Genomic DNA, 12,805 nt, shown 5'->3' with positions numbered 1-12,805 from the left:
ATTAAATTCAGAGCTTCATTGGCCTTCAGCGAATGAGGCAGTTAAGTATTTAGTGACTCAAAGTGGTGTCCTGTTAGCCCCAGCAGCTAGTCAGGACGGCCTTCGGCGGTTCGCACCGCGGCTATATAAATAAGAGTGCTGCGAGCTACAGTAAGGCCACAGTTCTCTTCTAGATTCGTGTCAGCACGCACTCCGTGTCGGAAGCCGCGTCGCGTTTGTGCAGTTGCAAGGAACAGCCTTGGATGCCATATTATGTAACTAGGTATGCACGTAACAGTGAGTTCGCATTGTGGTAAAGTGTTAATTGTGGAACGAATTCAGTGATTTATTCTCAGTCTGCGTATGTCGTATTTTCACGTGTCGCCGCAGGACAGACTTTCTACCATTACTAGTGTGGCATCTGATGAGTATTAACGTCAAATTTAGGCGAGCATTCACTTTGAACATTTATTTCGATAACGATTATTGAACAGTTTCGTTATCTAGGGATAATAGGATCCACGCAATAGATTATGAACAGCACTGGCAGTACAATAGCTGATAGTAGCATTGCTTAGGTACACATTTGTCTGAAACTCTATGCTTTATCGTTTTCAGATTATAGTGAAAATTGTTATAGTAAATTGCATTTCCTATGAATCCCAGACATCATCCTGAATCCTCAGCGTAATGTACTTCAGTGATGTACAACTTTATTTCTCCATCAGAATGGGCACAGTAAACTTTAATTACAGGCATAATGTTTTTCCTAATCACTTTCTGGTTGCCAATATTGTAGTTAGAGAGACTGTGTTGAGAATGGCAACAAAAGAACAAAATTTTTCCACCCACCGCCCCACACAGTGTAATTATTATTAGGACATTTATCATGATGAACAATCACAAACAAACATTGAAAGGGAGAGTATATGTAAACTGACGCCATGGTATTCAAATAAATTATCATGTGATCAACCATTGTTCTGACTGTAAGACTTTTTGTTCTTGTAGCAAACAGTCTTTTAGGAATTATAGTCACAGAACAGGATACAAAGACGTAGGTGAGTCATTAAACGCTTTAAGATAGTTTCCTTCGTTACGAACCTGATAATAACCACCTTAGCGCTTTCCATCTAATCCAAAACATCTGCCACCGAGGAGTCTATGATTTTCTTTAATCAGCGGCATTGGTAAAGTCACATACACATAAAAAACAGCAATTACAGTACTGGCAGTCACTATCTCCGCTGCTTGTCATTAGCCCAATAGTATCCTCCATACAGTCGGGGTATTGATAGTCATCATGATTGGGGTAATGGTGGTCAACATTTCAGATGAGCCATCATAGCACCACTGGACTACACCATGAGTGTGGGTAATGGCAGTCACCATGCTACACTCCCATAGTGCTCCGCTATTTCTCTCTACCTCCAACTTTCCAATTGTATATATTTCTCTGCTAGCATTTTTAGGAAGTCTACCGTAAAGGTTACAGTTGATAGCAGATAATGGCGGATAACAGATCGTATGATTTGTTACTGAAACCGTCACTCCCTCTAAACCAGTTCAAATTACACTTCAAATTAGTAACATCCCAGATATCATCGCAATAATTACACTGGGTTACCGTAGCATTCACATACAATAATCGTTTGCAACGTGGATGGAATGAAGACAAACGGTGGAAATTGCTCAGATAAATGCTATGGGCTGTGCTTTGGTGATGTAAGAACTCTGGGAAGTGTTACAGGAGGTGGACCTGCACATACTATTTATACAGGATACGTATTCCAGAAACGGGGCTCTACCTCACATGCCAGTTACAACACAGGACATAAAAACAGGTCATCATCCGATGGCTGATATTATGGAGCCAGATAAATATTTAACAGTGGCAAAGAAGATAAACATGTGTGTGGCGAACGTAAGGTGACAATGGAATTAATGGTTGCCCTAGGAACATTTTATGTAATTAAACAATATTTACATTGTGGTCAGTAGATGCAACGACATATATAAAAGTAATACAGATGCGAAAACAGTATTGTGGAACGTCGGAGTAACTGACATTTGAGGACTCTGCCTTCAGGACGCAATGCCAGAACGTCACCTTCATGTCGGGAATAGGACTCTCAAGTCGTCTGGTTTCAAAAATCGTGCAGCTGCCACAACAAACATTCATGTCGTACTCACAAACTCTGAAGTCAATGACCACATTTCAAACTCGAAAGTCAGTGATGAACTTACAACAAGCGATAGTAATCTTATATATTACACTTTCACATTTATTTGACGATAATGACTTGGACGCTGATACAACCATTGCAATGAAGTGGATTTGATGGCGAGGCCAAATCCAAGTGTTACAGACGGCACAAGACAGAGTGATCCAAACACCTTTGAAGACCCATCTTACAGCCTTTAAGACGCGGAACAATGAAGGTAGGATCGGGACGACAAAGTGGACTGAGCTTCTATCGAGCAGCCATACGACTAAATAAAGAACATTTAACATTGAACAAGTTGAGAAAAATTGGAGACATACGTCAAGAAAAAATGGTATACGTATATTGGGTTTTAAGTACAATCTTGTAACGAAAAATGTCGATAACCCACTGTCTTATCAACTTTGAAATGATCCGATGGCATGGTGATGACAGGCTGGAAGACATCACTAAAGTATCTACTCAAAACTCTGTTGCCAGACGCTACGATAGTGAGAGACACAGAATACAATCGGCATCTTCGAACTAAATTTCTAGAGCAGCAACTTAATAATAACGTTCTGATTTCATTGGCCCACAAATATGTCGGGCTAGCGATACTGAAGTTAAGGAAAATGGAAACACTAGGCCCTAATAGAATTGTGACAGATCTGTTGCATCAGCTAGTGGACCAAATTGTGCAATACATAGCATTGCTATTAAACGAATGTCTTTTGTGTGGACAGGAGGCCAGAAACTGGAAAATCTCGAATATAAATGCACTAAGGAAAAGGAGAAGACAAAGATCCAAGCGAACAGAAATCTTACAGCCCGTTGTGCTTGGGAAATACTCTAGCCAACGTACAGGAAAAGCTTCTTTGCCGCCGCCCAGGGGACCACAGACAGGTAATACGCATCAGCTCTCTGCGGTACGGCTTCAGAATAGGGAAATTCGCTGATGATGCTATTAATCAAGTACTGAATATTTTCAGCATCTCAGACGACTAGTACGTGACAGGCATGACGATTGATTTAGCTGGGGCTTCGGTAATTTGTGGTGCCTTGCCCTACTCGAAAGACTGGAACACCTGGAACGTCCCATGCGATTCTGTAAGAGCAAACTAGATTACTGCAGAAACAGGAGGGTCCAATTAGAATGTCCCCGAAAGAAATCTGTGAAAAACAACACTGAAGTCTCCCACAGTGCTGTGTTTGTGCTCCTGGATTCTGGGAGGTTGGCATGGAGCCATTACTGAGTCAGATTCAGGGCACAACAAACACTAGATGCTGCATTGCCCTTGCAAACCATCTGCTGATTGTAGTATCTGCCAACACAAGGGCTAAATCAGAGGATAATAGCATGGTCGTCCTTGGAAAATTGTGGTAAGATCTTATGGGACCAAACTGCTGAGGTCAGCAAAATGGTTCAAATGGCTCTGACCCCTATAGGACCTAACATCTGAAGTCATCAGTCCCTTAGAACTTAGAACTATGTAAACTTAACTAACCTAAGGACATCACACACATCCATGCCCGAGGCAGGATTCGAACTTGCGACCGTAGCGGCCGCGTGGTTGCAGACTGAAGCGCCTAGAACCGCTCGGCCACACCGGCCGGCTGAGGTCATCGGTCTCGAAGCTTACACACTACTTAATTTAACTTAAACTAGCTTACGCTAAGGACACATGCCCATGTCCGAGGGAGGACTCGAACCTCTGACGGAGGGAGCCACGCGGACCGTGACAAGGCGCCCTGGACCGCGCGGCTACACCGCACGGCGGTCGTCCTTGATAGACAAAATAACTGGTGCGTAGAAAAATAACTAACGCCAGCAGCAAATAATAAGCAATTTATATGTTTCTAATGAAACATTATCGAGAACGAGAAGCCCAAAAATCAGGAGAAATGACCAAGCTGTGGAAAGAAAAGCAGCATATAGACACCCTGGAACAAACTTTACGTCGTTTGTTAGAGAGGCACTGAAATCATAAAAAGGTAGCAGTAATTGATCAAAGAAGTTTTCAGGTGATTTTAATATGATTCTATAAAAGCTGACAGGACCCAGAAAAGTGATCACCAGATGTCAGTGGAACTCCTTTACGTTCAGAAGGTGTTTCGAGCTTAGCCTATCATCAGGTGACCTGATAAATTAATAACAAACTCTTAATTCACAAATTTGAAAGCATATTGCCACGTATTAACACAGGCACAAAGGTTTCAAAGCCAAAATTCATAATGAAATTATTTTACAGAAATACGTACAGCAATACAATGTAATTACGAAGCCGAGACAAATTAGTCTTTCGACTTACAAGATTATGATGTTACTATCAGTAGAAAGACTTCTTTGTCATAGTTTTATAATTATATAGTGTTATACGACATACTTCCGGAAAAAGATAATACATTTTTTTGACAGGTGTGTGCCTATATTAATACGCTTCTGTACGCTTCTACAATAGTAGTTTAGCAGCTCACGTGATGACAAGCTACGCCTGAAACGCATTATGAAAACAAACGTGTTGCATTAACATCCAGTGCATACTTTTTGCGAACTATCTGCTTTTTTTAAAATCATTTCAAAATGGTCGCTCGCCTTGCTCATGACTTTCAGTCGTACTTACAAAGTTCTCAGTTGCCAATAAGTGCACTAAAAAGGTACGACAAGGCAGTCTTAATCGTTATTGTGGGGAGTGGGTCGAGTGTTTGGGCGCAGACAGTCAGAACGTTAAAGACAGCGAGCATAGGGAGGTGTACTGCTGCACCTGACAGGCGCGTATAGAACAACACCTACGGAGGTGCTGGTGCTGATACTCTGGTACCTCTGGACCAACCTATAAGGTGCACAACATTGGGTAAAAACGGCACATATTAAGAAGTAAAATAGATGTTTAGCATAAGGGCCTGATAGTTTAAAGAAACAAAAGACAGGCATTTACAGAGAATGGCAAGAAATATGGAATAGGGCAGAAAGAGGAGAACGTACCAGTTGCTTGCTAACATAAGAGAATGAGCCAGAATGTCAGATATCCTTTCAACCAGAGAAGCTATACAAACCTGTCGGGACATGATTCATATCCCAGCAAGTTACTAAAAATATGACAAAGCACAGCAGATACTTGTGAATGTGAAGCAATCGGCATCCCAAGCCACATATTCTGAGACTTTGCCAATACACGTATGAGATGTATCAAATAATACAATGGTCTGTAACTTAATAAGGAATGACTAGCTAAAGTACCAGCTTATGAACTGAAAGCGTACCTGGCTGAGAGAAAAGCAGAAAGAGGCCACACATCATGAGACTCACCATGACAGAAAATTCACCTACAACAACCAACCGGACGCAATGAGGAGATGAGTCTCGGGGAAGACTAGGAAGTATTTTCTGAGATTCTGACAGCCATATAACAATCTGTACAAGTTGGGTTGCCGAGCACCGCAGCCCCTACGATTTCTGAATAATACTTCAGTTCACTGGGGGCTAACTGTTCAGAAAAATGGGTAATCTAGCTTGGTTCTGATACCAGTTACAGTTTTGTAGTGTTGTGTACCGCAGTGTCATCCAGAATTATAAACTACTAAATTTGCAACTCAGAAATGCACCAATAGAACCCTAGCATGTGCCTACTGGATTCCGGATGAAAATATATCTCTCGGTCAGATGGCCAAAAGAATGAAGGATAATTTTTATATCTTTCTTTTAAAAATTATTATGACTTTTTTCTTGATGTACATACCCTTGGCCCCTTCCCTTAAACAGCATAATTCTTAGTTACACTAAAACATCTGAAATAATGTTAAAATATTACGTACTATGTTCATGACCATTCAGACACTTTATGTGTTCTTCTATCTTCAAAACAGGCTAAAGGAAAACAGTAAATAAAATAATTAGTAAATAATTCGAACGTACAGAATTAACAGAATTTAACATACAAAGGAAATGTGACATAATCAGTCAAAGTGAACATATTACTGACGGTCTACACACACACACACACATACACACACACACACACACGCGCGGGTTTAAATGCCTCTGCCTCTAATGTGGACAGCCGACCAACTCCGACTGATGTATTGCACCAAACAGTTGCGTAATAAGACAACAAATATTAATTCGAGGAACGTTGTCCTGGGCTAAGATTGATTCGTAACTCCTGGAAAACGGTTTAACACATAACTCAAGGAGTGAGGTCTGCCAGGCCATTTCCAAGGTCAATTCTGACTAAACGCTTCTATATCCCTCCCTCATTGTTTGTCCTCTAGGCCATTCCTCATCAACTACACAGTTGTTTTCTTCTATTAAATAGAAAATTTATGACGTTTGATGAAACTGTTAGAAAGTGAATGGAGAAAGATGACATTGATAAGAGCCAAGAAGTAGGAGAACAATATGATGACTTTGCAGAAGCTAGTGATCATATTTCTGCTAGTGAAAGAGAGGATCATTCAGAGAAAGAACTTCTAGACAGTGATGACCTTCCTGTTACTCAATAAAATGTTTAAGGGATTCGATAAACAGAAATGTGTAACGAGTGGTGGTATGGAAGAAAGTAGACTCCAGCACTGAACTTTCTGTTCTTAATAATGGAGAACAGTTTTATGAGCTAGAATTAATTTCATGTGAAATATATTGCTTCAGAGATACAACAGATTTTCGGAAGGTAAGATTCAGTTCTGTAGCAGTTTATTTGCACGTAATCTTGAAAAAACTTCAGAAAAGTACGATGTTTTATATATTAAAAGGTAATTTATTCCAGGTTATATTTAGCGCAATGAAATGAACAAGGAGTATTTAAGCAACACCTAAGTTATTGTTAAACAAATTTTACATAACATTACAAACTGTGTGTCCCTCTGGAAGTCAGATCTGGAACCTTGAGAGATCTCGAGAGATAGAATAAGAGCCTCTGACCGTTCTTTCCACCAACCTGACGTCTTCTAAAGTTGTATCCCCAGGGCAGAAGACAGATCGTCGGTGGTGGGATCTCCTTCGGCGGAGGCTCCTAAGCTGTCAATTCGAACTCGTGATCGTGCTGTTTGCGGCTTGACACTTGCCCAGGTTCATCTCTGTATCTACACAGAGCAAGATATGTAGTACCGACAATGATGGTAGGCGACACTTCTCATTAATGTCTCCGGTTTGGTTATTATTCAGATATTCACTCATTTACACTGTCTTTTACAACACTCAACATAGCTTTCTTAATTGTATGGTAACTTTACCATACAGCTTCCGAAATATGATACATGTATCTGGCTGTAATGGTTCAAATGGCTCTGAGCACTATGGGACTTTACATCTGAGGTCATCAGTCCCCTAGAACTTAGAACTACTTAAACCTAACTAACCTGAGGACACCACACACATCCATGCCCGAGGCAGAATTCGAACCTGCGACCGTAGCGGTCGCGCGGTTCCAGACTGTAGCGTCTAGAACCGCTCGGCCACCCCGGCCGGCTGTGCGGCTCTCCAGTACGCACTTGACAGAGTGAGTATTACATTTTCACAACTAAGTTACGACCGATACTGAGCACAAGAAGTACAGCTCTGAAGAACACCCGAAACTGTTATACACTCCTGGAAATGGAAAAAAGAACACATTGACACCAGTGTGTCAGACCCACCATACTTGCTCCGGACACTGCGAGAGGGCTGTACAAGCAATGATCACACGCACGGCACAGCGGACACACCAGGAACCGCGGTGTTGGCCGTCGAATGGCGCTAGCTGCGCAGCATTTGTGCACCGCCGCCGTCAGTGTCAGCCAGTTTGCCGTGGCATACGGAGCTCCATCGCAGTCTTTAACACTGGTAGCATGCCGCGACAGCGTGGACGTGAACCGTATGTGCAGTTGACGGACTTTGAGCGAGGGCGTATAGTGGGCATGCGGGAGGCCGGGTGGACGTACCGCCGAATTGCTCAACACGTGGGGCGTGAGGTCTCCACAGTACATCGATGTTGTCGCCAGTGGTCGGCGGAAGGTGCACGTGCCCGTCGACCTGGGACCGGACCGCAGCGACGCACGGATGCACGCCAAGACCGTAGGATCCTACGCAGTGCCGTAGGGGACCGCACCGCCACTTCCCAGCAAATTAGGGACACTGTTGCTCCTGGGGTATCGGCGAGGACCATTCGCAACCGTCTCCATGAAGCTGGGCTACGGTCCCGCACACCGTTAGGCCGTCTTCCGCTCACGCCCCAACATCGTGCAGCCCGCCTCAAGTGGTGTCGCGACAGGCGTGAATGGAGGGACGAATGGAGACGTGTCGTCTTCAGCGATGAGAGTCGCTTCTGCCTTGGTGCCAATGATGGTCGTATGCGTGTTTGGTGCCGTGCAGGTGAGCGCCACAATCAGGGCTGCATACGACCGAGGCACACAGGGCCAACACCCTGCATCACGGTGTGGGGAGCGATCTCCTACACTGGCCGTACACCGCTGGTGATCGTCGAGGGGACACTGAATAGTGCACGGTACATCCAAACCGTCATCGAACCCATCGTTCTACCATTCCTAGACCGGCAAGGGAACTTGCTGTTCTAACAGGTCAATGCACGTCCGCATGTATCCCGTGCCACCCAACGTGCTCTAGAAGGTGTAAGTCAACTACCCTGGCCAGCAGGATCTCCGGATCTGTCCCCCATTGAGCATGTTTGGGACTGGATGAAGCGTCGTCTCACGCGGTCTGCACGTCCAGCACGAACGCTGGTCCAACTGAGGCGCCAGGTGGAAATGGCATGGCAAGCCGTTCCACAGGACTACATCCAGCATCTCTACGATCGTCTCCATGGGAGAATAGCAGCCTGCATTGCTGCGAAAGGTGGATATACAGTGTACTAGTGCCGACATTGTGCATGCTCTGTTGCCTGTGTCTATGTGCTTGTGGTTCTGTCAGTGTGATCATGTGATGTATCTGACCCCAGGAATGTGTCGATAAAGTTTCCCCTTCCTGGGACAATGAATTCACGGTGTTCTTATTTCAATTTCCAGGAGTGTATATTGACATCTAAGTAACGCACGATACTGAGATACGTGTCCGATCCTCCCGAACGCCTGAAACAGAGATGCGTGTCCGGTCCTCCAGAACGCCTGAAACTGTGATTAGCGCAGACGAAGTACTTCGTCCCTCAGGCGCGCCGAACGGACACGAAGGTGTCCGAAGCACTTAGGTTGCAATATCGTTACTCCTATGTTCCTCAAAACTAGTGAAACTTAAAAAACAAAAACGATAGACTCGTAGGGTAACCATGAGAGGCTGTCATACGAGAAACTGAGTTAAATACCAGGTGATCAAAAAGTCAGTATAAATTTGAAAACTGAATAAATCACGGAATAATGTAGATTGAGAGGTACAAATTGACACACATGCTTGGATTGACATGGGGTTTTATTAGAACCAAAAAATACAAAAGTTCAAAAAATGTCCGACAGATGGCGCTTCATCTGATCAGAATAGCAATAATTAGCATAACAAAGTAAGGCAAAGCAAAGATGTTGTTCTTTACAGGAAATGCTCAATATGTCCACCATCATTCCTCAACAATAGTTGTAGTCGAGGAATAATGTTGTGAACAGCATTGTAAAGCATGTCCGAAGTTATGGTGAGGCATTGGCGTCGGATGTTGTCTTTCAGCATCCCTAGAGATGTCGGTCGATCACGATACACTTGTGACTTCAGTTAACCCAAAGCCAATAAACGAACGGACTGAGGTCTGGGGACCTGGGAGGCCAATCATGACAAAAGTGGCGGCTGAGCACACGATCATCACCAAAGGACGCGGGCTAGTGATCTTTCACGCGTCTAGCAATATGGGGTGGAGCGCCATCCTGCATAAACATCGTACATTCCAGCAGGTGTTTATCAGCCAGGTTGGGGATGATGCGATTCTGTAACATATCGCCGAACTTCTCACCCATCACGGTAACAGTTAAAAAACCAGAATCACACATTTCCTCGAAGATATAAGGCCCGATAACGGTAGATGTGGTAAATCGGACCCATACCGTGACTTTCTCGTCGTGCAATGGAGTTTCCACGAGTGTTCTAGGATTTTCGGTGGCCCAAATTCTGCAGCTGTGGGCGTTGACAGACCCTCGGAGCGTGAAATGAGCTTCGTCGGTCCACAACATGTTACTCAACCAGTCGTTATCTTCCGCCATCTTTTGAAACGCCCACACTGCAAATGCCCTTCGCTTCACTAAATCGCCAGGTAACAGTTCATGATGCCGATGGATTTTGTACGGATAGCATCGGAGGGTACACCTGAGTGCCAACCAAACAGTAGTGTATGGAATGCCGGTGCGACGTGCAACTGCGCGGGCGCTGACTTCCCCGTGCATACACGAACCCGCAACAGTCTCCATTTCTTCCTGAACTGTCTCAACAGAATTACGCCTTGTGCTCGGTCGGCCACTAAGGGGTCTATCGTCTAAACAACCCGTGGCTTCAAACTTCGAAATCATTCTCGCCACAGCTGCATTTGTCAACGAACCTCCACCCGTTCTAATCCCCTTCCTAAGGCGATAGGATCGTAACGCTGAACTGGCACATTCCCCATTCTAATAATACAGCTTCACTAAAAGCGCCTTTTCAGGTAACGTCAACACGCTGCGACTGTTAGCGCATCTGATTCTCGCTCTCATTACAGCGCCTTTTATACACGATTGTCATGCACAGTCACTGACGTTTTGCTGTGCAGCGCCATCTGTGGAGCAGTTTGTGAACTTTTTCTTTTTGTTCTAGTAAAACCCCCTGCCATTCCTAGTATGTGTGTCAATTTTTACCTCTCTACCTACATTTTTCAGTGGTTCATTAAGTTTTCAAATTTATACTGACTTTTTGATCACCCAGTACAATGAAAAGCATATAAATAATTAATAAGAGAAGTTAGACGTTTTGGCTCCTAGCACCCGAACGAACGACCAATCAGAAGCTAGTTCAGTACAATTGGCGGACTCTCCCACGGGACTGGTCCATATTGTACCATCTGTTGCTTGAACCTCACTCCACTTTTGTACCATATGCTACTTCATGTGTATCACGCTGCATCAAGGCGAGCTTCTAGCAAGGTAAAATACAGGCGGCCACAGCCAGGAATATCGCAACTTAGATTAAAATTTTTAATGAGTTGAGTCCCAGAGATCACACTTCATAGGATATGTTACAGAAAAGTTACCTCATGAACTAAGGGTTAACCAGCTGTAGCAGCCGTTATAAGACACTCGCTGTGAGGTATTGCTAAACAATGATCTCATTACAAATTGCAAATTTAATCACGTCAGCTGACCATAACTGTCCCAGTAGTATCCACCATGCATTCATAATGTGTGGAGTGATCTGTTAAAACTTTAACGACTTTGTTTGCATTTATATACAAATGAAATATTTTAAAATTTTGTGTAACAATGTTGATGTATGAGGCAATTTCCTACAATTTTACTTTAAGCTTACAACATGTTGAACATTTTGATAAAATTTCACTGTAACAAATCGATGTATGTTGAAACTTGAGACAGTTTTGCTGTAACACAGCGATATACCAACCAATCTATTTCAATTTTCTGTAATATGAACATGTATAGGGTAATTTGTTATAATTTTGCTGTACACTGACAATACATGGAGACCTTGTGCCTTATAGTCTCCGCTGTGTTTCTGGTAAGCAGTTGAAAGCGGGTAGTTGAAGCAACAGTGTTAGGCTGTACGGATAGTGAGGGGGGGGGGGGAGGGGGTAATACACAATGTATACCAGAACCTAGAGGGAACAATAAGACCGGAAGACCAAGAACGGAGAGCTCACATTAAAAATGGTGTGAGACAGGTACGTAGTCTTTCATACCTACTCCTCAGTCTGTACACTGAAGAAGCAACGATGGAATTAAATCAAAGGGTCAAGAGTGTGATTAAGATTCATGGTGAAAAGATATCAGTGATATGATTTGCTGATAACACTGTTATCTTCAGTGATAGTGAAGACCAATTACAGAATCTATTGCATGGAATGAATTGTCTAATGAGTACTTAATACGTAATGAGAGTAAACTGAACAAAGACGAAAGTAATGAGAGCAGCAGAAACGAGAAGAGCGAGAAACTTAACAGAACTGGTGGTCAAGAGGTGAACAAAGTTAAACAATTCTGATACCTACTCAGCAAAACAACCAATGATGGATAGAGGAAGAAGGATATTATTAGGACTAGTACTGCCCAAGAGAGCATTCCTGGCCAAGAGAAGTTTGCTAGTATCAAACATAGGCCTTACTTTGAGGAACAAGTTTCTGAGAATGTACGTTTTGAGCACATAATTATACAGTAGTGAAACAGAAGAGGATCGAGGCACTTAAGACGTGGTGCTACAGACGAATGTTGAAAATTAGGTTGACTTATATCGTAAAGACTGAAGAGGTTGTGGGGAAGAAAGGAACATATGGGAAATACTGACAAGAACATGGGACAGTATTGTAGGACATATTTTAAGACATCAGGGAGAGCCTCGCATGTAACTGCAGAGAGCTTTTTATTTTGGTCATCAGTCTACTGACTGATTTGATGCGGCCCGCCACGAATTCCTTTCCTGTGCTAACCTCTTTATCTCAGAGTAGCACTTGCAACCT

Source organism: Schistocerca americana, chromosome 8 (genome assembly GCF_021461395.2).
Source record: "Schistocerca americana isolate TAMUIC-IGC-003095 chromosome 8, iqSchAmer2.1, whole genome shotgun sequence".
Taxonomy (NCBI): Eukaryota; Metazoa; Arthropoda; class Insecta; order Orthoptera; family Acrididae; genus Schistocerca; species Schistocerca americana.
Note: the sequence above shows the minus strand (reverse complement) of the source record.